At 38.7% G+C, this 26,338-nt stretch overlaps 1 protein-coding gene across 1 annotated transcript in view; it reads right to left on the minus strand.

Annotated features, from left to right (window-relative positions):
• The window catches only part of Gpr158 (G protein-coupled receptor 158), a 406,464-nt gene that overhangs the window by 49,920 nt on the left and 330,206 nt on the right, over positions 1 to 26,338 (minus strand). The window lies entirely within an intron of this gene.

Consider the following 26,338-nt stretch of genomic DNA (forward strand, 5'->3'; position numbering starts at 1 on the left):
GCCCTTCTCCTGTGTGAGATAGCCCTGACAAGATTTTCCATACTGTACCTCTAATCAATCCACCTACCACTACGTCTTTCCTAGTTAACTCAGAACATGGTCCAGGGAATTCATTCAATCCTTGCATATCATTTCAATTTCAATAAATAGAAATCAAATACTCCTCCAGGCTGATGGGACCTATAAGAATCAGGCAAGAGGCACTTATGCCAAAGGGTTCATTAAGGCAACACAGTAGCTACAGTAGACATCTACGCAGCTTCAGTGGGGCCACAGAATAAGAGTCCAATTCTATGGGGGCAGTCAAAAGACTTGTACAAGACACTCTACTGCCTTCCATAACCCTGTTACATAATTTTCAGCAAGTTCTTTTTGACAAATTCCTCTAACTCTACCAGGGAGCCTTGGATAGTATTAAAGAATGAATGATGCTAAAAAGCAGAGACAATCAACTGGCATGAATTTATTCTGCTGAAGTCAGGGCCATAATAACAGAAACTCTGCTGTTGGCCAAAAGTCTGTGTGTACATCATTGACTTTTAAAACTAGAAACGTGTATTTCAGGTAGCGAAGATTTCTCTTCAGCATTGCACAAATAAAGTCCCTCTCCCCTGTGTCTGCAGAATAACACTGTAATTATTTCCTGGTATTTTTGTAGTAAAACTATTTGAAAAATAGAATTAATATTTTATAGAAATAGGGAAAGAGCAAGAGAAAAGTCTCAAGAAGATATTTTTTAAAAAGTAAACCTAGGAACATACTCAAGAAATCATTACACTGTGTGTTCTGGAAGTCAAGTGATAGCTTTGACTCTATTCTCTCACTTACACAAAATTTATTGTTCATTTTTAATTTAGCATTTATATATGGATATGTGCCTGCATGTGTATGGAGAGAGGATATAATATACACATAAAGACTTCCCTCTAAGATTTATCAGAAAAAGATGTGAACTAAGAATAAAAGATATAAACATAGAACCAGTTAAAATTTCATAAATGTGTACTATAAATGTAGGCTCATTCATTTTAGAAATATTCTCCTTGCATATGAGAGCAACAGTAATTATGAGTTCTTCAAAGCAAGTTTCATTCTTTAGTAAGGACTTGAAGCTGAATGAGGAAGAGATAACTTGAGTCAAGCAGAAATCTGGATGCATGAGTAAGGAATTTGGGGACCACAAGTGTTTCTTCTTATGTGGTGGGAGGCGAGTTAGAGACTAGAGACACCAGAGTGGAAATATAAGAGCACATAAGTCTCAACTATTAGCATTAGAAGTGTAGTTTTGAAACTATTCTGGCAGTGTAAATTCCTGGGGACACAGAGTTCTGAGTTATGAGATAGCTACCCACTGTATGGTAAGAGCTGATGGGGAATGGTCTAGGCAGAGGATAAGTGGTTAGATGATAATGCCTGGAGCAAAGAATATTCAGTAAACAGGCTAATATGAGTAGGAAAGTTACCTTGTTTATTCTTTCTTGTAAAACCTACAGTCATTCACTGCATCGTAATTGCACCCATTGTTTCCACAGATGACTTTCTGTTCCCCCAGCCCCTCTTCCTTTCAAATTTCTGTCTTCACCTTTTGCCTATGTAGCTTTTCTATTTTATTTTAATATCTGAACAAAAACTACAATTATAGATGGGCATGGGTCTTAGTCCATCCATATACTTTACAAATAGAAAATGTTTACAATATTTTAAAAATCTATTTAGAGTTTTGCTTTTTAAAGAAAGTGTTATTTTGAAAATAAGCTATTTAAAAAAAAAACGAATTAGGGCTCATCATTGTTATTTTAATTGGCATGTTTTATATTTATTTATTCAGAAAGGAATTAAGAAGCCATCAAAACAAGTTAGATGTGGATTTGATCTTAAAGAAGTTATAAATGCACAGAATAAATGTTAAATGTAAATGATAAAAATAATTGCATATACATAGTTATTGTCTAGACACTAAATTGAGCATGTTTTGCATACTTCAACTCATTTAATCCTCACAACACTTTTTAACTATAAGGACTTTTATAGAGGAGAAGTGAGCACAAGGACTGTGTCCAGGATCTCAAAATTGGAAGTTTTGGTGACGCAATGCATGCAGGCACCTGAATGCAAGCACTCTGTTCATGAGTACAAGAGGTATCTAAACTCTCTAGCTGATATCTAAACTCTCTATTAGTGGGCAAGGGATTGGTGACATTAGCCTGTGACCCTAAGGATGGAGTAAATAATGAGACTTCAACCTAGACACTTCCTCATCACATCCTTCATGGCTCAACTCCAGCTTGGTATCCATGACACTTCCCACTCCCAAACAGCACCAGAGTTTCACTTTATTTGTACATTATTTACTCTTATCGAATGCTAAGCTTCCTCCATTCTTGCAACAGCTCTGTTTTGAAGTAATTATTACTGTAACCCAGTTGCTTGACGTGTTGTCTTTGCTGGGACAAAATATATACAACAAAGTTTAGCTATCTCATTCAAAATTGCAAGCAAGTCCCTGGTACATTACCTGCCAATAATTGGTAGCAGATAAATCTATTATATAACACACACACACAGACACACACACACAGACACACACACACACACACATATATAATCAATGATGTTGAAAAAAGGAAGAAGTGATGGAGAATGAAATGCCTGCTTGTTCAATAAGTTAGAAATGCAAGTTGGTACACTATAATGAGAAAAACAATCTCCAAATGAGTCGTTAAAATTTCGTTGTCTTATGACATGTTAAATTTTGCATACTAACATATAATTTAATAAAATGATTATGAAACATATAGCCCTTCCTTAACTATTAGTTAATAACATTCAATAACAGATCTCTGTAAGAAAATTAATCTACAAAACCGAAAGACTTACTAATGATGATTCTACTGACATAAAACACATGTGTTGTGTTCATGGAGTAAAAATAATGATATTATGTAACTGCTATGGCTTCAACATCTCTTCCTCCCTTAAATTCATTTTGAACTTATTGCCATTGTAAGAGCACACTTATTGCCATTGTGGGACCTTTAGAAAAATCATTATGCTATGAGAATCTTGCCCTCACAAATGAATTAAGGTCACACAGCAGCTGTGAGGTTGTATGTAAAACGGGCTCTTGACAAAAAGGTGAGTTTGACCTGGTTTTTCTCTGTGTTTTGACAGTACTTGCCCTTTTATAATGTAACTCTAGTTGGCCTTGAAAGTGTATCATAGCTCAGAATGGTCTGAACTTGAGATTCTCCTGCCTCCTACTTTTTAAATAGTAAGATGGCAACATGTAATAAGTTTTGACTTTCAAGTCTGTTGGATTAAAATCCTACTCAGATGCTGAAAACAGTGTGAAAAAGAGAACCAGAAAGAAAAACAATTCAGTAGGCTTATTAAAAATTCACAAGAGAAAAAAATCTTTTGAATATAATATGTATTGTTAAAGGATAGTTAAAACATTAAAAGAAGAAATACTATTGATGTTGGCTCCCCAAACAAAGTGACTGGTATTGCTTGAAGGTACATTGGTCAGAAGCCAGCACAGGCCGACAGCCTTTCTGGAGCTCTGAGAGGTAACGGTGTGATGCTCATGTTTTAGGCTTATACTTTGGGGATCTGAGCACTTGTGTTAAACAGCAATTCTGCTTTCCTAATTAGCACATTGAGTGGCAGTTGCTTCAGTTCAGTGAAACAGGCTGTGAATTAAATTACCTTTATGGGTGAATGAAGTGTTACATGCTTTAAGATTTCTGTTAGCCAAGATTGTGAGGATAGTTTGGTTCATAAAACATTACTAACAGATAGGAAATATAATAATGGCCATAAATTTTGAATTAATTATTTAAAGTTTCATTCAAACTCCACAAAATAAGAAAAAGAAGGTACTCAGTAAATTTTTGCATTTACACAGTGACTGTGCATGAGATAGGAAGCATTTTCATGCTCACACGGTCTCACAGCTGCCGGCTGGGTCTTATTATTTTGTAGTTGGCTCCTGTTACTCCAAAATTATAAAAAGGAATAAATGGTGGGAATAGAAAATATAGAGGTAACTTTAAAATTATAAAATGCATGGCTGGTCACCGTGACAGCACATTAAAGGCATCTGGAAGTCCTTTATAAATCTCCAATATCTCTAAAATGCAAAAAGAAATTATAAACTAAAGATAAAAATAATGGGATCCCAAACCCTTAGTAGTGATTGTATTTGCATCTTGGTAGAGTGTTTCTAATTAAGAAGTATCAGCCAAATCCAGGTTATTCCTTCAGTGCAGTCTAACTCTGAGACCCAAAGGTTTTCAGTAAACAAGATAAAGATCTTTAAATATTTAGGTCACATCCAACTCTACTGAAGTGTTTCTAGCCAGTCATTGTGGAAATCTTTCAACTAGCACTTCCTAACCTCATCAGCTCCTCCCCTCTGAAGCCATGCAAGAACCAGAGTGACAAGAGAAAGAGGCTGCTATGGATCCTCAGCTTGGAAAGAGCACAGCAAAGTGGGATGGTCATGTGCTGGAGTGAATGGTAGAGAGGAAAGCCCTCCATCCTGGTTTTCATTTCCCAATTTCCCCACAAGCAAAGGCTGTTTATGGAGACAGCTAAACCTATCAGACAGAACAAACATATAAACACATGGCTTTTTGTCTTGAGCTTTCACAGCCTCAGAGTCCAGGTTCAAAAGAAATGTTTTGGTCAAAAATACATTATGGTGGGTAGTTTATGAACGACAGTCACAACATCCTTCCCAATCATGTTCTCTCAATGTGGGTGAATAGGGAAAAGCTTTCTGGAGTTACATTTAGTGGAAAATACAGCCAACAAACAATATGCATGACATGCCAGATATGTTACTAGATAGGCTTAAAATTTATGTGCATGTGTGTGTCTGCAGATACACATATATGAATGGAAATGAAAGTATATCTATCACCCTAGATGTAACACTCTCATTTTATTCCACAAAACAAGATAAAAGCATAAATGGTGCACAGAGAATATATATATTGTGCATATATGGTGCACACACACACATATACTCACACATATAAACACACATATATAAGAAAGCACTACTTTGTGTCATATTGCTTTGTAACAGTATTCTTTGTCTTTGATTTGATTATTTATTCCACTTAAGATGTCCACTCAAAGATTATGTATTTCTTAGTTAGCAGGGAAACTTCATTCGAAACCTGCAACTCTGGGCCTGCTCCTCTTGGAGGTCGTTACATTCTAACTAACTGCCAGTTCCCCTGAAAGACATGCGCTCTAGTAAAGAGGACAGAAAAGCAAGGATCAAGTTTATAATTCACTTTTTAAATAAGAAAACATGATAATTGCTAAAATGTGAAGGACGGCATTAGTTTAAAATGAGTAATGTACACCAAGAAAGCATTAGAGACTTCTAATGCTGAGCCAGTGAATTCACTCTCTCCCAGCCTTGATAACGTGTGTTCAATGCCAGGACTCACATAATGGAGAGTAAAACAAGTCATATGTGTTGTTCTCTTACCTCCACATTCAAGCTATGGCATGTGTATCTCCCACCTAAAATATGTAAGTTATACACACACAAACACACACACATATTATACACATATACACACACACTTATATACATACCTATATATATATGTACATATATATATATATATATATACACACATGCACACACACACACACATATATACATATGCATATATGGTGCACACACACACATATACTCACACATATAAACACACATATATAAGAAAGCACTACTTTGTGTCATATTGCTTTGTAACAGTATTCTTTGTCTTATTGGTCTTTTGATAATATACTATGGTTTTAGATTTTATGTTTCTGTGAGTTTTTCTCTCTCTTCTTTCTGTGTGAGAGAGATATTCTTTTTTTAATTGGTTCTTGTAGCTTCTTTGTGTTTTGTTATTTACTTGTTTGTTTTTTTAAAAGAGAGAAGAATGGGTGTGGAGTTGAGTGGCTAGTGGTGTGGGGAGGAACTGGAGTAGGGAAAAATATAAGCAGTTTTAATGAACTTTTCTCATCTGGGCTGATGTCATTCCCTCCACAAGCCAAATATCATAGAACAAAATCCCTAATAACAGATACGAGAAGCCCCTTTTTGAGTTGTTGTCCAGGGCTGTCCAAGAAACCCTCAAAACACCCAACTTACTGCCGTTGCCCTTGGTTGCATCGCAGAGATACATGTCTGTATTCACGAAAGCACCATGCTCTGTAGTAACATTTTTGAGTCATTTTAATCCCTGGGAGTAAGGATGTGGGGATGCTGACTGGCTGCTGCAGCTGACCATGCTTTGGCCTGTGCTCTAGCATAAACATGATTTTGCCAGCTGCAGATAATTTCTGCAATTGTACAATGTTTGGAATTCTGGAAACTTTTCATAGGGTATATAAATTTGAGAGCCCTGAGACACAGGGTTGGGTGGTTGTATCCTCATTTAGAGAGGCTGATTGCTGTTTGTTAGTCATGCTCAAAGAGGAAATAAAAGGAAAGAAATTAAATTCAGGGATCTCTATCTTGTGCTCCTCCCTTTTTCCTTCCATCTCTCCAATCTAGTATGAGTGAGTGAAAGGGTGGGGGGGGGGGATAAGGGGTGGGAAATAGAAGAACACACAAAGTAGCAAAAAGTTGCAATGCACTTGTCCACAGGGCACAGATGCCACTGAGCTGGAACTGACTTCAACACCCACTACTTGAGAACTGGCTTTCACGGTGCCAGTAGTCACCATGCTAGCTTCTAAAGGAGGGAAGCAACCAATATGACTACTTAACTATAGTATCTATGAACCCCATCAATGACCAGCATATCACAAAAACCCTTAGGTGCAGTAGTGGACTGAGTATCATGGCAGTAACCAACAGTTCTCTACTTAGAGTTAAGACTCACTCAACAAGTGGAAGTTCATGTCTGGTACTGCAAACCTAATTAACTACTCAGTGCTAGAGAAGAATATGCTAGCTAGAGGAGAAATCACTAACTTACCAGTCCAACATAATTCCTACTAACAATCTATAAGCATCTTACTTATACCCAGAGATAAATGTAGTTTTCACAACTCACTGAAAAAACTTCTCTTTACATGAGACAGAGACCACTCCAGGAAACTATGACTACTCAAAATTCAGAGTTGTAGAGCCCAGTGCCCATGGATACATCTACAAAATACTCTCACAGTGAAGGTTCAGGAAATAGGGGTCATACAGGTTGTAAAAGCCAGGGGATCAGGGAGTTTGCTGTGATGTTGTAACTTCTAGTAATATCATACGCTATACCCAAATCTCATCAGTATGACCTCCCAATTGTGAGGTAAACAAAGTAGACACAAATGGGCATGCCAAAGTGTATCCAGACAAACCCATGAAGCCTCAATCCTACACAAAGAACTAGAGAAACTGAGGCAAATTATGACTCAAAAAGGTAGTCCTCTTAGGGAAGAGCACACCAACTGGTGCTCCCGGGCCAAATAGTCATCCCTGAAAACACACATACATGTACTATTTGTGCCTTAATTGATGTGTGTGTGTGTGTGTGTGTGTGTATGTTTGTGTGTGTATGTAATAACAATTATGTGCACAGGAAAAAGGCCATGAATTTAAAGATGCATGAGGAGGAGTATATGGGAGGGTGTGGTGAGGAAAGGAAAGGGGAGAAATGCTGTAATTATAATCTCAAAAATAAAAATTTAAAGGAATATATTGTATGAATTTTCAGTAAGAAAAAAGCACTACTTTATAACAATGTAAATTTCACAATTACATGTGTAATTGAATTTGTATATATGTATATTTCTATACCTATCTTAAGAGGCCATTGTGTTGTCAGTGATACACTGGACATATTAGTTATGCCTTCATAATCAGTGGTGTGCATATGATCAGAGAAAAATTGAAACCAGTGTTGATTGTCAATGCTCAACAGATGGTAAATAATGTATTTACAGCATGATATTGTTGAATAAGTGTAAGACCTCAAGCTTTAGGAATGAAATCATGTTATATGCCCTACATATCAAGGCTGAAGTAGATAAATAACTTTTGAGTCCCCAGAAAGAATAGAAATATAGTCAAAGCAATAGGACAATTCCTGGGAATAGGTTTGCTTTGGTTGAGGCCCCCATAGGTGATTGTGCTGTCTGTGTACTGTGCAATCAATATGGATGCACATTCATATTGTACCTGGCAATTTTAGTACCTGGCAAAAGAACTCATCACAACCATGTTCTCAGAGAACAATAAAGTAATTTGAGGAAGAGGTGCATTCTGGAAAACAAACAATGTCATTGCATGTGCCATGTATCTCTGCCATAAGAGGACTGCAAACGATATTTTGGCAACATTACAGTCTCTGAGAATCACCTGGAAATATCTCATTAAAATGCAAGTTGGGGCGTTCCATTCAGTCAGCAGCAGCTCCAGGCAACCGTGAACCTGAAATCAGTAGGCTGTCCCATGTCACCAGAGGACTCTCCATGCCACAGGCACCCTAGCATGCTCAGGACCTTAGAATACTGGTGAGTGAAACACATCTGTTCCAAACCAATTATGACAGTCCTATGAGAGCAGGAGCAGGGACACAGGAGCCCTGCCTGACCAGTGGCTCGGGTACCTTGTGATCGGTGCTGGTATACCTTGGTTTCAAACACACCAGACAGCCTCACATTCCCCAGAGGAGACACCACTTCAAGGCGCAGTAACATGCCCAGGATCTTACGATTCCAGAATCCCAGGATAGCAGGAGCTTGGTCAAACCAGGATCTCAGGGTCTGAGAAGGAGCATGACTGCCAAGAACTCTGACACACCCAGAATCTCAGGTTCACAGGAGAGCAGAATCACAGGATCACAGAGAAAGCTGGACTCTGAGGAGTCCTGAATCAACCAGGATTGTAGGAAGGACAGGCTCCATTCAGATATATTGAGGGCAACAAGCACTTGAGATAATGAAATGGCGGGCGGCAAGCATAAGAACAAAAGCAACAGAAACCAAGGTTACTTGGCATCATCAGAACCAAACACTCCCACCATAGTAAGTCCTGAATACACCATCACACCAGAAAAGCAAGGTAAGGATCTAAAGTCACTTCTCATGATGATGATGGAGGACTTTAAGAAGGAAATAAATAACTCTCTTAAAGAAATACAGGAGAACACAGGTAAGTAGGTAGAAGCCCTTAAAAAGGAAGCACAAAAATTCCTTAAAGAGTTACAGGAAAACACTACCAAACAGGTGAAAGAATTGAACAAAACTTTCCAGGATCTAAAAATTGAAGTAGAAACAATAAAGAAATCAAAAGGGAGACAATTCTGGAGATAGAAATCCTAGGAAAGAAATCAGCAACCATAGATGCGAGAATCAGCAACAGAATAAAAGAGATGGAAGAGAGAACCTCAGGTGCAGAAGATTCCATAGAAAATATGGACACAACAATCAAAGAAAATGCAAAATGCAAAAAGATTCTAATTCAAAACATCCAGGAAATCCAGGACAAAATGAGAAGACCACACCTAAGGATAATAGTTAGATGAGAATGAAGACTTTCAACTTAAAAAGCCAGTAAATATCTTCAACAAAATTATAGAAGGAAACTTCCCTAACCTAAAAAGAGAGATGCCTGTGAACATACAAGAAGCCTACAGAACTCCAAATAAACTGGACCAGAAAAGAAATTCATCCCGACACAATAATCAGAACAACAAATGCACTAAATAAGGAGAGAATATTAAAAGCAGCAAGGGAAAAGGGTCAAGTAAGATATCAAGGCAGATCTATTAGAATTACAACAAATTTTGCACCAGAGACTATGAAAGCCAGAACATCCTGGAAAAAATGTTATAGAACCCTAAGAGAACACAAATGTCAGCCCAGGCTACTATATCCAACAAAACTCTCAATTACCATAGATGGAAAAAACCAAAGTATTCCATGACAAAACCAAATTCAAACAAAATCTTTCCATAAATCTAGCCCTTAAAAGTATAATAAAGGGAAAACTCCAACACAAGGAGGGAAACTACGCCCTAGAAAAAGCAAGAAAGTAATTCTTCAACAAAACTAAAAGAAGATAGCTGCAAGAACAGAATCCCAACTCTAAGAACAAAAATAACAGGAAGTAACAATTACTTTTCCTTAATATCTCTTAATATCAATGGACTCAATTCTCCAATAAAAAGACATAGACTAATATACTGGCTACACAAACAGGACCCAACATTTTGCTGCATACAGGAATCCCACCACAGGGACAAAGAGAGACACTACCTCAGAGTAAAAGGCTAGAAAAATAATTGTCCAAGCAAATGGCCCAAAGAAAAAAGCTGGAGTAGTCATTCTAATATCGAATAAAATCTACTTCCATTCCAAAATTATCAAAAAGACAAGGAGGGGCACTTCATACTGGTCAAAGTTAAAATCTTCCAAGATGAACTCTCAATTCTGAATATCTATGCTCAAAATGCAAAGACATCCACATTCATTAAAGAAAGTTTATTAAAGCACAAAGCACACATTGCACCTCACACAATAGTGGGAGACTTTAACACCCCACTTTCATCAATGGACAGGTCCTGGAAACAGAAACTAAACAGAGACACAGTGAAAGAACAGAAGTTATGAAAGAAATGGATTTAACAGATATCTACAGAACATTTTATCCTAAAACAAAAGGATATACCTTCTTCTCAGCACCTCATGGTACCTTTTCCAAAATTGACCATATAATTGGTCACCAAACAGGCCTCAATAGATACAAAAATATTGAAATTATCCCATGCATCCTATCAGATCACCATGGACAAAGACTGATCTTCAATAACAATGTAAATAATAGAAAGCCAACGTTGACATGGAAGCTGAACAACACTCTACTCCATGATAATGTGGTCAAGGAAGAAATAAAGAAATTAAAGACATTTTATAGTTTAATGAAAATGAAGACACAACATATCAAAACTTATGGGACACAATGAAAGTAATCCTAACAAGAAAACTCATAGCTCTGAGTGCCTCCAAAAAGAAACTAGAGAGAGCACACACTAGCAGCTTAACAGCACACCTAAAAGCTCTAGAACCAAAGGAAGCAAATTTACCCAAGAAGAGTAGACACCAGAAAATAATCAACCTCAGGTCTGAAATCAACCAAGTAGAAACAAAAAGAACTATTAAAAGAATCAACCAAACAAGCAGCTGGTTCTTTGAGAAAATCAAAAAGATAGATAAACACTTAGCCAGACTAACTAGAGGGCACAGAGACAGTATCCTAATTAACAAAATCAGAAATGAAAAGGGATACATAACATGAGGAAATCCAGAACATCATCAGATTCTACTACAAAATGCTATACTCAACAAAACTGGAAAACCTGGATGAAATCGAGAATTTTCTAGACAGATTCCAGGTACCAAAGTTAAATCTGGATCAGATTAATGATCTAAACAGCCCCATATTCCCTAAAGATGTAGAAGCAGTCATAAACAGTCTCCCAACCAAAAAAAGCCCAGTACCAGATGGGATTAGTACAGAGTTCTATTAGACCTTCAAAGAAGATCTAATTCCAATTCTCCTCACACTATTTCACAAAATAGAAACAGAAGGAACTCTTCCCAATTCATTTTATGAAGGCACAATTACTCTGATACCTAAACCACATAAAAATCCAACAAAGGAACAGAACCTCATACCAATTTTCCTTATGAGTATTGTTGCAAAAATGCTCAATAAAATTCTCGAAAACTGAACCCGAGAATACATCAAAATGATCATACATCATTATGAAGTAGGCTTCATCCCTGGGAGGCAGGGATGGTTTAATATATGGAAATCCATCAACATAATCCACTATATAAACAAACTCAAAGGAAAAAAAAACACATGATCATTTTGTTAGATGCTGAGAAAGCATTTGACAAAAAACATCACCCATTCAATATAAAAGTCTTAGAAAAATCAGGAATTCAAGGCCCATATGTAAACGTCATAAAAGCAATGTACAGCAAACCAATAGCCAACATCAAAGTAAATGGAGAAAAACTTGAAGCAATCCTACTAAAATTAGGAACTAGACAAGGCTGCCCACTTTCTCCCAACCTATTCAATATAGTACTTGAAGTCCTAGCTAGAGAATTGGACAACATAAGGAGATCAAGGGGATATAAATTGGAAAGGAAGAAGTCAAAATATCACTATTTGCAGATGATATGACAATATATATAAGTGACTCTAAAAATTCCACCAGAGAACTCCTAAACCTGATAATCAACTTCAGTGCAGTAGCTGGGTAGAAAAATAACTCAATCAAATCAGTGGCTTTTCTCTACACAAAGGATAAACAAGCTGAGAAAGAAATTAGGGAAACAACATCCTTTACAATAGTCACAAATAATATAAAATACCCTGGTGTGACTCTAACTAAGGAAGTGAAAGATCTATATGACAAGAACTTCAAGTCTCTGAAGAAAGAAATTGAAGAAGATCTCAGAAAATGGAAAGATCTCCCATGCTCATGGATTGGCAGGATTAATATAGTCAAAATTGTTATCTTGCAGAAAGCAATCTACAGATTCAATGCAATCCACATCAAAATTATAACTCAATTCTTCACTGAGTTAGAAAGGGCAGTTTGCAAATTTATCTGGAATAACAAAAAACCTAGGATAGCAAAAACTATTCTCAACAATAAAAGAACCTCTGGCAGAATCACCATGCCTGACCTCAAGCTGTACTACATAGCAATTCTGATTAAAAAAAAAAAAAAAACTGCATAGTACCGGTAGAGCAAGAGACCGGTAGATCAATGGGATAGGTCTGAAGACCCAGAAATGAACCCACATGCCTCTTGTCACTTGATCTTTGACAATGGATCTAAAACCATCCTGTGGAAAATAAGACTGCATTTTCAACAAATGGTTCTGGCACAACTGGTGCTTATCATGTAGAAGATTATGAATTGATCTGTTCTCTTCTCCTTGTACCAAGCTCAAGTCAAAGTGGATCAAGGAACTTCCCATAAAACCAGAGACACTGAAACTTATAGAGGAGAAAGTGGGGAAAAGCCTTGAATATATGGGCTTAGGGGAAAGATTCCTGAATAGAACAGCAATGGCTTGTGCTGTAAGACCAAGAATTGACAAATGGGACCTCATAAAATTGCAAAGCTTATGTAAGGCAAAAGACACTGCCAATAAGACAAAAAGGCCAGCAACAGATTGGAAAAGAATCTTTATCAATCCTAAGTCTGATACGGGACTAATTTCCAATACATATAAAGAACTCAATAAGTTGGACTCTAGAAAATCAAATAACTGTATTAAAACTGGGGTACAGAGTTACCACATTCAAAGACTTCTTAACTGAGGAATACTGAATGGCTGAGAAGCATCTGAAGAAAATATTCAGCATCCTAATTATCAGGGAAATGCAAATCAAAACAAACCTGAGATTCTACCTCACACCAGTCAGAATGGTTAAGAACAAAAATTCAGGTGACAGCAGTTGCTGGTGAGGATGTGGAGAAAGAGGAACACTCCTCCATTGCTGGTGGGATTGCAAGCTGTTACAACCACTCTGAAAATCAGTTTGGTGGTTCCTCAGAAAATTAGACATAGTACTACCAGAAGATCCAGCATTACCTCTCCTTGGCTTATACCTAGAAGATGTTCCAACTTGTAAGAAGGACACATGCTCCACTATGTTCATAGCAGCCTTATTTATAATAGCCTGAAGCTGGAAAGAACCCAGATGTCCCTCAACAGAGGAATGGATACAGAAAATATCATACATTTACACAATGGAGTACTACTCAGCTATTAAAAACAATGAATTTATGAAATTCTTAGGCAAATAGTTGGATCTGGAGGATATCATCCTGAGTGAGGTAACCCAATCACAAAAGAACTCACATGATATGCACTCACTGATAAGTGGATATTAGCCTAGAAACTTAGAATACCCAAGATACAATTTGCAAAACACACGAAACTCAAGAAGAAGGAAGACCAAAGTGTGGATACTTCATTCCTTCTTAAAATGGGGAACAAAATACCCATGGAGGGATTTACAGAGACAAAGTTCGAGAGCAGAGCCTGAGGGAAAGACCATCCAGAGACTGCCCCACTTGGGGATCCATCTCTTAAACAACCACCAAACCCAGACACTAGGCAGCTGCTAACAAGAGCTTGATGACTGGAGCCTGATATAGCTGTCTCCTGTGAGGCTCTACTAGTGCCTAGCAAATACAGAACTGGATGCTCACAGTCATCCATTGTAGGGAGCACAAGGTCCCCAAGGAAGGAGCCAGAGAAAGTTCCCAAGGAACCGAAAAGGTCTGAAGCCCCATAGTAGGAACATCAATATGAACTAAGAAGAACCCCCAGAGCACCTTGGAAGTATACCACTGATCAAAGAAAACACATGGTGGAACTTGTGGCTCTAGCTATATATGTAGCAGAGGATGGCCTAGTTGGTCATCAGTGGGTTGAGAGGACCTTAGTTTTGTGAAGGCTCTATGCCCCAGTATAGGGGAATGCCAGGACCATTATTGGGAGTGGGTGGGTTGGGGAGCAGGGGAAGATGGGAGGGGATAGGAAATTATTGGAAGGGAAATTAGGAAAGGGGATAACATTTGAAGTGTAAATAAAGAAAATATATAAAATGAATAAATAAATAGATAAATAAATAAATAAATAAATTGCCAGTTGGGGTCAGCAGATGAGAGATGAGGCAGAAAACTATGTTGCTGTTTCCTTGCTTTTTCTCTCTAATGTATTTGCTCCATCTTTCTATTTAATCCTTCCATTAATGGGAACATATCTTTAAATTTCTGAATCCTCTCTTGAAATGACTCAAAAAATGTGGTTATCATTGAGCTATAATACTTGTGATGCAGGTAAAAAATATCTCTCTTTGGAAATATACAGTTCAGAAACAAATGAGCCATGGATATGTTCAGAGCTTTTCTGGTTTAGTTTTTGCAGTCTTTCATTATGTACTAAAACAGACATCAGTACAGAGCTGGTAAAGGACCATTACAAATCCAGAGACTGTGTACTGCTCCATCCAGAATATAAAACATCTGTAGCACACCTCTAAGAGCATTGTTTGGATTGCTGACACAATTATATGCCTGGTTTATCATTAAATAAAAATACAATACACACAACAAGCTAACTACCTCAAGGAATCAGAAGAAGCTTAACAAACCAAGAAGTATTTTTAACTTCACTTGCCTAGTTATGCAAATACACAGGTCGGAAGAGCAGAGCTACAGAGTACTGTGGTGGATAAAACAAAGAACTCCAGTGGTGAATGACAGACTAGGCTCCATGACCAGTAAGGCATGGCCTAGGGCAAAGCTCCAAAGCTAGCCTGGTCTTGCTTTCCTCAGCAACGTAATGAAGGTGCAGTGTTACAAAAGCACATTATAACCCACAGGGACTGAGCGCACCCATTTTATAACCAACATATGAGAATCATTCTTAATATGTGCTACATCGTCATTAACAACTGAGTCTTTCACACAGCATAGATCTTCAAACACTAACAGAGAAGAAAGTGAATTCTTTGGAATAGAGTGGTTAGGTAAAGGGAAAGAAATAGACAGGGCAAAGAGACCATGCTTCATTAAAGCAGAAAGTCAATCAACATGATGGATAAATGCAGAGAATCAAGCAAGGTACATTTGCTACATGTCTGAGTAGAATCACTCACTATAAACTGACCAGCTTCAATAACACTCACATCTGACCTCACTTTCATCATCAACCAGTCAGAATCCAGATCATGACAGCCTCAGAGTTCTTCACACATGTGCACTCAAACCTTGTTCATGGCTAGATTTCATCTGAAGGCTCTGGATGGTAACTTCTGTACACATGAGATTAGTGCTGGGGTTCAGTTGCCTAGGGCAAGGAGGCTTTATGTCCTTGCTGGCTTTAGCTGGAGGCTTCTCTCAGTTCCTTTCCAGGAAGAACTTCCCAACATGGCATCTTTTAAAAAGCCAGCAAACCAGAAGTTTCATTGTTGGAAACCCATTGTGAAAGCTATGTTTTCTCAATACAATACTGATGCATTTAACTGACTAGAAACTGGTATTCCCTAGGTGTCAGACTGACTTTCAGGTCTTAATCTCCCTGCTGAGTTCAGAATAGTATTGTTTACCCTACAGTAAGTAGAAAGTATGTAACTTGTCTTTTTGGGTTCCATGGCTAGGTTTGTCTAGAGTCATAGAGAAGACATGGACTTTTGAGGAACAGTAGAATAATCAAGGCTTCAAAAATCCCTGAATACGGACTCTAAACACATTTGCCTTATAAGATGGGCATGGATTTTAGAAGGTTAGGGTCAAATGCTATAGATTATTTGAACTCTTTCTCCAGAGTCTGGTATATTACAGGTTTCATTCCCAGCTTGTTGCTACTGGGAGATGGGAGAGGCATTAAAGAGGCTGGAATTGTGAGGTCTCTAAGAGTGAGAACGTTGATGAGAATTGTGGGGCTTCGGCTGAACTTATTTCTTTCAAGTCCAGTGACTAAGTGGTTGCCATTGTTCTGCCACAGGCCCCTACCATGATGTGCTGCTTGATCACAGGCCCAAAAGTCCCAGAGTCAACAAATAATGGGTGGAAACTGCCCAAATTATCAGATCAAATAAACCTCTCCTTTTTATAAGTTGATTGTTTCAGGTATTTTGATGTAGTAATGGAAAGAAAACTGATAGTAAGGTTGTTTTCCTCTCTTTACTTTTGGGGTCCAGACGGGATTTATTTCCACAAGGTCACCTAGCTAGTAGATGCCAGATGTGTCTTTGAGTGTGGAGCTTTAGCACCATTTCAGCCTGCTTTACTACCTCCTATTACAGAAGGAAAATAGAATACAAAATGAAGTGGCTTTCAGTGAAATCTGGATATTTTAGAATGCCTGATGCCTTAGAAGTATGACAAAAGTTGTTCAAAGTAGTGAACAGAGGAGTAGAAAATTATAACATTGTTCATAAGGAAAACAGATTTTCAAGCAAATCTAATGAAAAGTATACCTTGAGATAAAGAATGCAGTTAATAAGTGGATGAATAATTACTAAAAAACAAACTGGGATAATTCATGGAAAGAAACAGTAAAAATGATTGGTGTTTCAGATGGAGAACTTTAGAGTTGGAGAGATGTACCCACAGCTATGGAAAGACTGAGAATCCAAGAACCATCTCAGTGAGCTTCAACTCTGAATCCCAGAACAATCCATGAGCCCAAGGAAGCCAGAAAAGGGTATTGGATCCCCTAAAACGGAAGTTACAGACAGCTCTGAGCCACAAGTGGATGCTGGAAACTAAAGGCAGGTTCTCTGCAAGAGCAGGGGGAGCTACTAGTTGATGAGCCATCTTTCCAGCCCCTGTAACTGGTTGTAAAACACAAGGAAGTTCAGAAAACTTTGGATTCACTAGGTTCTGATGAAATCCATTTCTCCCCCCTTATTTCTTAAGGATCCATGGGTGATTTTAAGGTTATAGCTGTAGGTGGCTGCATGCACTGCTGCTTCATAGACCAGAAGCAAGTCCTGTGGATTGTGCAGAAACAGTTCAGAAAACCTGGGGAAGGTGAAGAGAAAGAACTACAAAAACACAGCAAGAATTCTATTTCTGTCAAGCTGCCCTACATACACATTCATTATAAAATATGCAAAGATGTATGTCCAAGAATAATCACCGCAACAGTGTTTGCAAGAGAAAGCATTCTTCACAGATGGAGGACAGATGTAAACGATGTCATCCTTATTACTGCCACACAATAGAGAACTTAAAATAATTAAGATCTGACTGATCTGTACCTGTGAAAACACCCTTAAGAAAAACTGTCAAACGATAACACACTTCAGAGAGCAGCCTGATGGCTTGCTGTCTGCCAAAAGGAATGTTTGGATGCACAGTCAATGAACAACTAAGGCTATATTGGAGTAGGTTGTTGGAGGACTGAAGAGTCAATGAGGGAGAGCTGGATGTCTACTCTTAAAATGCCATGCTTTAGTAGTTTTTATTTGGCAATGAGGATCTATCACCTTTAAATAAAGTACTTTTTAAATGCATTAAGTTGGGGAGATGGCTAGGCAAGGAAAGTGCCTATAATTGTCAGGACCTGAGTTCAGTTCCCAGCATCTATTAGAAGCTAGGAGTGGCATTGTATGCCTATCATCCTGGTGCTTAAGAGGCAGAGGCAGCTGAACCCTGAGGGTTTCTGGATCAGTCTCATGAAATCAACAGGGGTCGGTGAGAGACTAGGTCCCAAAGAAGAAGATGGAGAGCTGTAGAAGAAAACATCTGATATTCACCTTTAGCTACTGCACAGGTACACACATGTGCACATGCAAGCATCACCACAGTGCATACCTGCATGCACACTCACAAACAGGCAGACAGACAGACAGACACACACACATAGATACACACACACACACACACACACACACACACACATATGAATGGATTTCCAGTTGCTTCATTGTTTTATTATGGTCTCTATAAATCTCTGGCTCTTAAAATGACTTATAGATGATATTTTCTAAGGATTTAGGGCCAGAGAACAAAACAGTGAAGTATCAAGTTTAATAGCTATAACGAAACATTTGGTGCTGGGAATAAGATAGACAAAACTACTTCTGAAAAGCTAGGACATCTTAAAAACCACAGACCATGGGATTCAAGTTTAATAGCTATAACGAAACATTTGGTGCTGGGAATAAGATAGACAAAACTACTTCTGAAAAGCTAGGACATCTTAAAAACCACAGACCATGGGATTCATGCAAAATTCTGCATCCTTGTCATCTTCCATCAAGCCATTCCCCCTCCACAGAAGACCTGCTTGCTGGCAAATTCTCCTTAAACTCCTGTGGCTTTCCTTGCCATGTGCCCTCACTTCTCAGTTCTGATGCCCCTTTACTCCACTGCCTCTGCCCTCTCAGTCTCAGGCTTGGATCTTACCCATATACCATGTCTTAGATCCTAACATTACCTGGAAAGTCCAATCACTGAAATCTCTTTCTCTCACATTGCTCAATTCTTCAGGCCCTTTTTGGAATTGCCCTATGATTAATTAAATCAAGATATTCAAACCCTTGATATATTTCTTTTTATATTTTAATTAGGTATTTTCTTCATTTACATCTCAAATGCTATCCCAAAAGTCCCCCAGAACCGACCCCCCACTTCCCTACAAAACCACTCCCACTTCTTGGCCCTGGCATTCCCCCATACTGAGGCATATAAAGTTTTATAGACCAAGGAGCCTCTCTTCCGAATGATGGCCAACTAGGCCAACTTCTGATACACATGCAGCTAGAAACACGAGCTCAGGGGGAACTGGTGAGTTCATATTGTTGTTCCACCTGTAGGGTTGCCAAACCCTTTAGCTCCTTGGGTACTTTCTCTAGTTTCTCCATTGGGGGCCCTGTGTTCCATCCAATAGCTGACTGTGAGCATCCACTTCTGTGTTTGCCAGACTCTAGCATACCTCACAAGAGACAGGTATATCAGGGTCCTTTCAGCAAAATCTTGTTGGTGTATGCAATGGTGTCAGCATTTTGGAGGCTGATTATGGGAAGTATCCCCAGGTATGGCAGTCTCTAGATGGTCCATCCTTTCATCTCAGCTCCAAACTTTGTCTCAGTAACTCCTTCTATGGGTGTTTTGTTCCAAATTCTAAGAAGGGGCAAAGTGTCCACACTTTGGTCTTCAGTTTTTTTGAGTTTCATGTGTTTTGCATATTGTATCTTGTATCTTGGGTATTCTATGTTTCTGGGCTAATATCCACTTATCAGTGAGTAGCAATCATGTGAGATCTTTTGTGATTGGGTTACCTCACTCAGGGTGATGCCCTCCAGGTCCATCCATTTGCCTAGGAATTTCATAAATCCATTCTATTTAATAGCTGTGTAGTATTCCACTGTGTAAATGTACCACATTTTCTGTATCCATTCCTCTGTTGAGGGACATCTGGGTTCTTTCCAGATTCTGGCTATTATAAATAAGGCTGCTATGAACATAGTGGAGCATGTGTCCTTGTTACCAGTTGGAACATCTTTTGGATATATGCCCAGGAGAGGTATTGCAGGATCCTCTGGTAGTATTATGTCCAATTTTCTGAGGAACCAGCAGACTGATTTCCAGAGGGGTTGTACAAGCTTGCAATCCCACCAACAATGGAGGAGTGTTCCTCTTTCTCCACATCCTCACCAGCATCTGCTGTCACCTGAATTTTTGATCTTAGCCATTCTGACTGGTGTGAGCTGGAATCTCAGGGTTGTTTTGATTTGTATTCCCTGATGATTAAGGATGCTGAACATTTTTTCAGGTGCTTCTCAGTCATTTGGTATTCCTCAGGTGAGAATTCTTTGTTTAGCTCTGAGTTCCATTTTTTAATGGGTTATTTGATTTTCTGGAGTCCACCTTCTTCAGTTCTTTATATATATTGAATATTAGTCCCCTATATGATTTAAAATAGGTAAAGATCCTTTCCCAATCTGTTGGTGGCCTTTTTGTCTTATTGATGGTGTTTTTGCCTTACGAAAGCTTTATAATTTCATGAGGTGCCATTTGTCAATTCTCGATCTTCAAGCACAAGCCATTGCTGTTCTATTCAGGAATTTTCCCCCTGTGACCATATCTTCAAGGCTTTTCCCCACTTTCTCCTCTATAAGTTTCACTGTCTCTGGTTTTATGTGTAGTTCCCTGATCCACTTAGATTTGACCTTAGTACAAGAAGATAGAAATGGATCAATTTGAATTCTTCTACATGCTAATTGCCAGTTGTGCCAGTACCATTTGTTGAAAATGCCATCTTATTTCCACTAGATGGTTTTAGCTCCCTTGTCAAAGATCAAGTGACCATAGATGTGGGGGTTCATTTCTGAGTCTTCAATTCTATTCCATTGATCTACCTGTCTGTCTCTGTACCAGTACCATCCAGTTTTTATCACAATTGCTCTGTAGTACAGCTTTAGGTCAGGCAAGGTGATTCCACCAGAGGTTCTTTTATCATTGAGAAGAGTTTTTGTTATCCTAGGATTTTTGTTATTCCAGATGAATATGCAAATTGCCCTTCCTAACTCAGTGAAGAATTGAGTTGGAATTGTGATGGGGATTGCATTGAATCTGTAGATTGCTTTTGGCAAGATAGCCATTTTTACTATATTGATCCTGCCAATCCATGAGCATGGGAGATCTCTCCGTCTTCTGAGATCTTCGTTAATTTCTTTCTTCAGAGACTTGAAGTTGTCATCATACAGATCTTTCACTTCCTTAGTTAGAGTCACTCCAAGGTATTTTATATTATTTGTGACTATTTTGAAGGGTGTTGTTTCCCAAATTTCTTTCTCAGCCTGTTTATCCTTTGTGTAGAGAAAGGTCATTGATTTGTTTGAGATGATTTTATATCCAGCTACTTCACTGCAGCTGTTTATCAGGTTTAGGTGTTCTCTGGTGGAATTCTTAGGGTCACTTATATATACTATCATATCATATGCAAATATTGATATTTTGACTTCTTCCTTTCCAATTTGTATCCCCTTGATCTGGCTAGGACTTCAAGAACTATGTTGAATAGGTAGGGAGAAAGTGGGCAGCCTTGTCTAGTCCCTAATTTTAGTGGAATTGCTTCCAGCTTCTCACCATTTACTTTGATGTTGGCTACTGGTTTGCTGTAGATTGCTTTTATCATTTTTAGGTATGGGCCTCGAATTCCTGATCTTTCTAAGACTTTTATCATGAATGGGTGTTGGATTTTGTCAAATGCTTTCTCAGCATCAAATGAGATGATCATGTGGCTTTTGTCTTTGAGTTTGTTTATATACTGGATTACATTGATGGATTTCCATATATTAAACCATCCCTACATCCCTGGAATGAATCCTACTTGGCCAGGATGGATGATTGTTTTGATGTGTTCTCGGATTCAGTTAGTGAGAATTTTATTGAGTAATTTTGCATCAATATTCATAAGGGAAATTGGTCTGAAGTTCTCTATCTTAGTTGGGTCTTTCTGCGGTTTGGGTATCAGAGTAATTGTGGCTTCATAGAATGAATTGGGTAGAGTACATTCTGCTTCTATTTTGTGGAATAGTTTGTGAAAAACTGAAATTAGATCTTTGAAGGTCTGATAGAACTCTGCACTAAACCCATCTGGTCTTGGGCTTTTTTTGGTTGGGAGACTATTAATGACTGCTTCTACTTTTTTTTTTTTTTTAGGATATATGGGACTGTTAGATCATTAATCTGATCCTGATTTAACTTTGGTACCTGGTATCTGTCTAGAAATTTGTTCATTTCATCCAGGTTCTCCAGTTTTGTTGAGTTAGGCTTTTGTAGAAGGATCTGATCTTGTTTTGGATTTCTTCAGGATCTGCTGTTATGTCTCCCCATTCATTTCTGATTTTGTTAATTAGGATGCTGTCCCTGTGCCCTCTAGTGAGTCTGGCTAAGGGTTTATCTATCTTGTTGATTTTCTCAAAGAACCAGCTCCGCATTTGGTTGATTCTTTGACTAGTTCTTCTTCTTTCCAGTTGGTGGATTTCGTCCCTGAGTTTGATTATTTCCTGCCATATACTCCTCTTGGGTGAATTTGCTTCCTTTTTTCCTAGAGCTTTTAGGTGTGTTGTCAAGCTGCTAGTGTGTGCTCTCTCTAGTTTCTTTTTGGAGGCACTCAGAGCTATGAGTTTTCCTCTTAGAAATGCTTTCATTGTGTCCCATTAGTTTTAGTATGTTGTGGGTTCATTTTCATTAAACTCTAAAAAGTCTTTAATTTCTTTCTTTATTCCTTTCTTGATCAAGATATCATTGAGGAGAGTGTTGTTCAGTTTCCACGTGAATGTTGGCTTTCTATTATTTATGTTGTTATTGAACATCAGCCTTAGTCCATGGTGATCTGATAGGATACATGAGACAATTTCAATATTTTTGTATCTATACAGGCCAATAATATGGTCCATTTTTAGTAGGTACTATGAGGTGCTGAGAAGGTATATCCTTTTGTTTTAGGATAAAATGTTCTGTAGATATCTGTTAAATCCATTTGTTTCATAACTTCTGTTAGTTTCACTGTGTCCCTGTTTGGTTTATGTTTTCACGATCTGTCCATTGTTGAAAGTGGTGTGTTGAAGTCTCCCACTATTATTGTGTGAGTTGCAATGTGTACTTTGAGCTTTACTAAAGTTTCTTTAATGAATGTGGCTGCCCTTGCATTTGGAGCATAGATATTCAGAATTGAAAGTTCCTCTTGGAAGATTTTACCTTTGATGAGTATGAAGTGCCCCTCCTTGTCTTTTTTGATAACTTTGGGTTGGAAGTTGATTTTATTTGATATTATAATGGCTACTCCAGCTTGTTTCTTCAAACCATTTGCTTGGAAAATTGTTTTCTAGCCTTTCACTCTGAGGTAGTGTCTGTCTTTTTCCCTGAGATGGGTTTCCTATAAGCAGCATAATGTTGGTTCCTGTCTGTGTAGCCAGTCTATTAGTCTATGTCTTTTTATTGGGGAGTTGAGTCCATTGATATTAAGAGATATTAAGGAAAAGTAATTGCTGCTTCCTATTATTTTTGTTCTTAGAGTTGGCATTCTGTTTTTGTGGCTGTCTTCTTTTAGGTTTGTTGAAGGGTTACTTTCTTGCTTTTTCTAGGGTGTAGTTTCCGTCCTTGTATTTTTTTTCTTTTCTGTTATTATCCTTTGAAGGGCTGGATTCCTGGAAAGATATTGTGTGAATTTGGTTTTGTCATGGAATAATTTGGTTTCTCCATCTATGGTAATTCAAAGTTTGGCTGGGTATAGTAGCCTGGGATGGCATTTGTGTTCTCTTAGTGTCTGTAAAACATCTGTCTAGGATCTTCTGGCTTTTATAGTCTCTGGTGAAAAGTCCGGTGTACTTCTAATAGGCCTGCCTTTTTATGTTACTTGACCTTTTTCCCTTACTGCTTTTAATATTCTATCTTTATTTAGTGGGTTTGTTGTTCTAATTATTATGTGTCAGGAGGAATTTCTTTTCTGGTCCAGTCTATTTGGAGTTCTGTAGGCTTCTTGTATGTTCATGGGCATCTCTTTCTTTAGGTTTGGGAAGTTTTCTTCTATAATTTTGTTGAAAATATTTGCTGGCCCTTTAAGTTGAAAATCTTCATTCTCGTCTACTCCTATTATCCATAGGTTTGGTCTTCTCATTGTGTCCTGGATTTTCTGGATGTTTTCTGTTAGGATCTTTTTGCATTTTGCATTTTCTTTGATTGTTGTGCCCATGTTCTCTATGGAATCTTCTGCACCTGAGATTCTCTCTTCCATCTCTTGTATTCTGTTGCTGATGCTCGCATCTATGGTTCCAGATTTCTTTCCTAGGGTTTCTATCTCCAGTGTTGCCTCACTTTGGGTTTTCTTTATTGTGTCTACTTCCCCTTTTAGGTCTTGGATGGTTTTGTTCAATTCCATCACCAGTTTTGTTGTGTTTTCCTGGTTTTCCTTTAAGGACTTCTACCTGTTTGGTTGTGTTTTCCTGTGTTTCTTTAAGGTCTTCTACCTGTTTAGCAATGTTCTCCTGTATTTCTTTGGGTGAGTTATTAATGTCCTTCTTGATGTCCTCTACCATCATCATGAGATATGCTTTTAACTCTGGGTCTAGCTTTTTGGGTGTGTTGGTGTATTCAGGATTGGCTGAGGTGGGATTTCTGGGTTCTGATGATGGTGAGTGGTCTTGGTTTCTGTTAGTAAGATTCTTACGTTTGCCTTTAGCCATCTGGTAATCTCTAGAGTTAGTTGTTGTAGTTGTCCCTGGTTAGAGCTTGTTCCTCCCGTGATTCTGTTAGCCTCTATCAGCAGACCTGGGACACTAGATCTCTCCTTAGTGTCAGTGGTCAGAGTACTCTCTGCAGGCAAGCTCTCCTCTTACAGGGAAGGTGCACAGATATCTGGCATTCCTACTTGCCTCCTGGCAGAAGATGAAGGCCCAAAACAGGGTCTGTCCCAGAAGCTGTGTAGCTTCTGTAGTTGGCACTCTCACCTACACAGTCTAGTCTCTGAGAGATTCCGGACCAGAGATGGCTCCCCCAGGTGCTCTGGCGAAGCCCTCCTGGGCAAGGTGGACACTTCTCCTCTGGCAGGGAAGGTGCCTGGATGTCTGGAGCTGGAAACAAGGTCTGTCCCAGAATCTGTGTGGCTTTTGCCTGCCCCAGAAGCTGTTAGCTTCTGTAATCCACACTCTCACCTGGGCAGAGGAGTCTCTGAGGTTCCAGAAACTATGATGGCTCCCCCAGGTGCTCTGGCAAAGCCCTTCCAGGCAGGGAGGACACTTCTCCTCTGGCTGGGAAAGTGCCCAGATGTCTGGAGTCTGAAACAGGGACTGCCTCAGAAGCCGTGTGGCCTCTGCCTGTCCCAGAAGCTGTTAGCTTCTGTAGTACATACTCTCACCTGCGCAGACTAGTCTCTGAAGGGTCCAGGAACCAAGATGGCTCCCCCAGGTGCTCGATATATTTTTTTATTGTTGTACACTAACTGTGTCTGTTCTCTGGTGGACTTCTTTCCTTCTCTGCTTTACCTGTCTGTCTGGTAGAAATCCCCAAACCCTCTCTGGCCACAGGTATCCCACTTCCTGCCAGCTGCATCTCTACTCATCTTGTTGTTTACTATACTTTGAAAGTAAAATATCTCTCTAGGCTCTTGTGTATGGTCACTTGGCTAGTAGCTGGTGGTGGCATTTGGATGTTTATGTGACATTTAGGACATGGGGCCTTCAGGGAAAATAGAGGTCAGGAAAGTTGGGCTTGAGAGTCATGGTCTGGGCCTGCTTTCAGCTTGGGCTCTGTCCTTTCTAGTCATGACACAATGTATCTAGCACCCTGTCTCCACAGCTGCAAGTTGTTCACTCATAACCTGGACTATATAACCCTGAAACATAACCCCAAACAAATTCTCTTTCCTTCCTTCCTTAGTTGTTTATACCAGTTATTTGGATTCTCCATTGAGGAAGATAACACAGGAGCCATCCTTATAGAGTACCAACCCATACAGAAGAAGACACTGAGCCTCTTCACACTGGTGCTGTAACTTACATTATTGTAAGTTCTCCAGCATCAGCTGATCTCCAGTACAAATTCAGATTTTCCTCTTGTCCTGTTCAATCATTACCAAACACCTATTCCATTTAGATTTCCTGTGTTTAGAAGATAAATTTTTCCTCTTATTTATATTTATATTTCCAAACAATCTTAAGATTTCAGAAAAAATTGAAGGACTGCATAATTTTTCCTTTTTTGCAACAACTAGAGAATAAATAACTATCTGAGTATCCCATTGTCCAAAGGTGCTTTTCAGCTCA

This window comes from Mus caroli, unplaced genomic scaffold, assembly GCF_978045245.1.
Source record: "Mus caroli unplaced genomic scaffold, Mus_caroli_1 scaffold_2, whole genome shotgun sequence".
In the NCBI taxonomy this organism is placed as follows: Eukaryota; Metazoa; Chordata; class Mammalia; order Rodentia; family Muridae; genus Mus; species Mus caroli.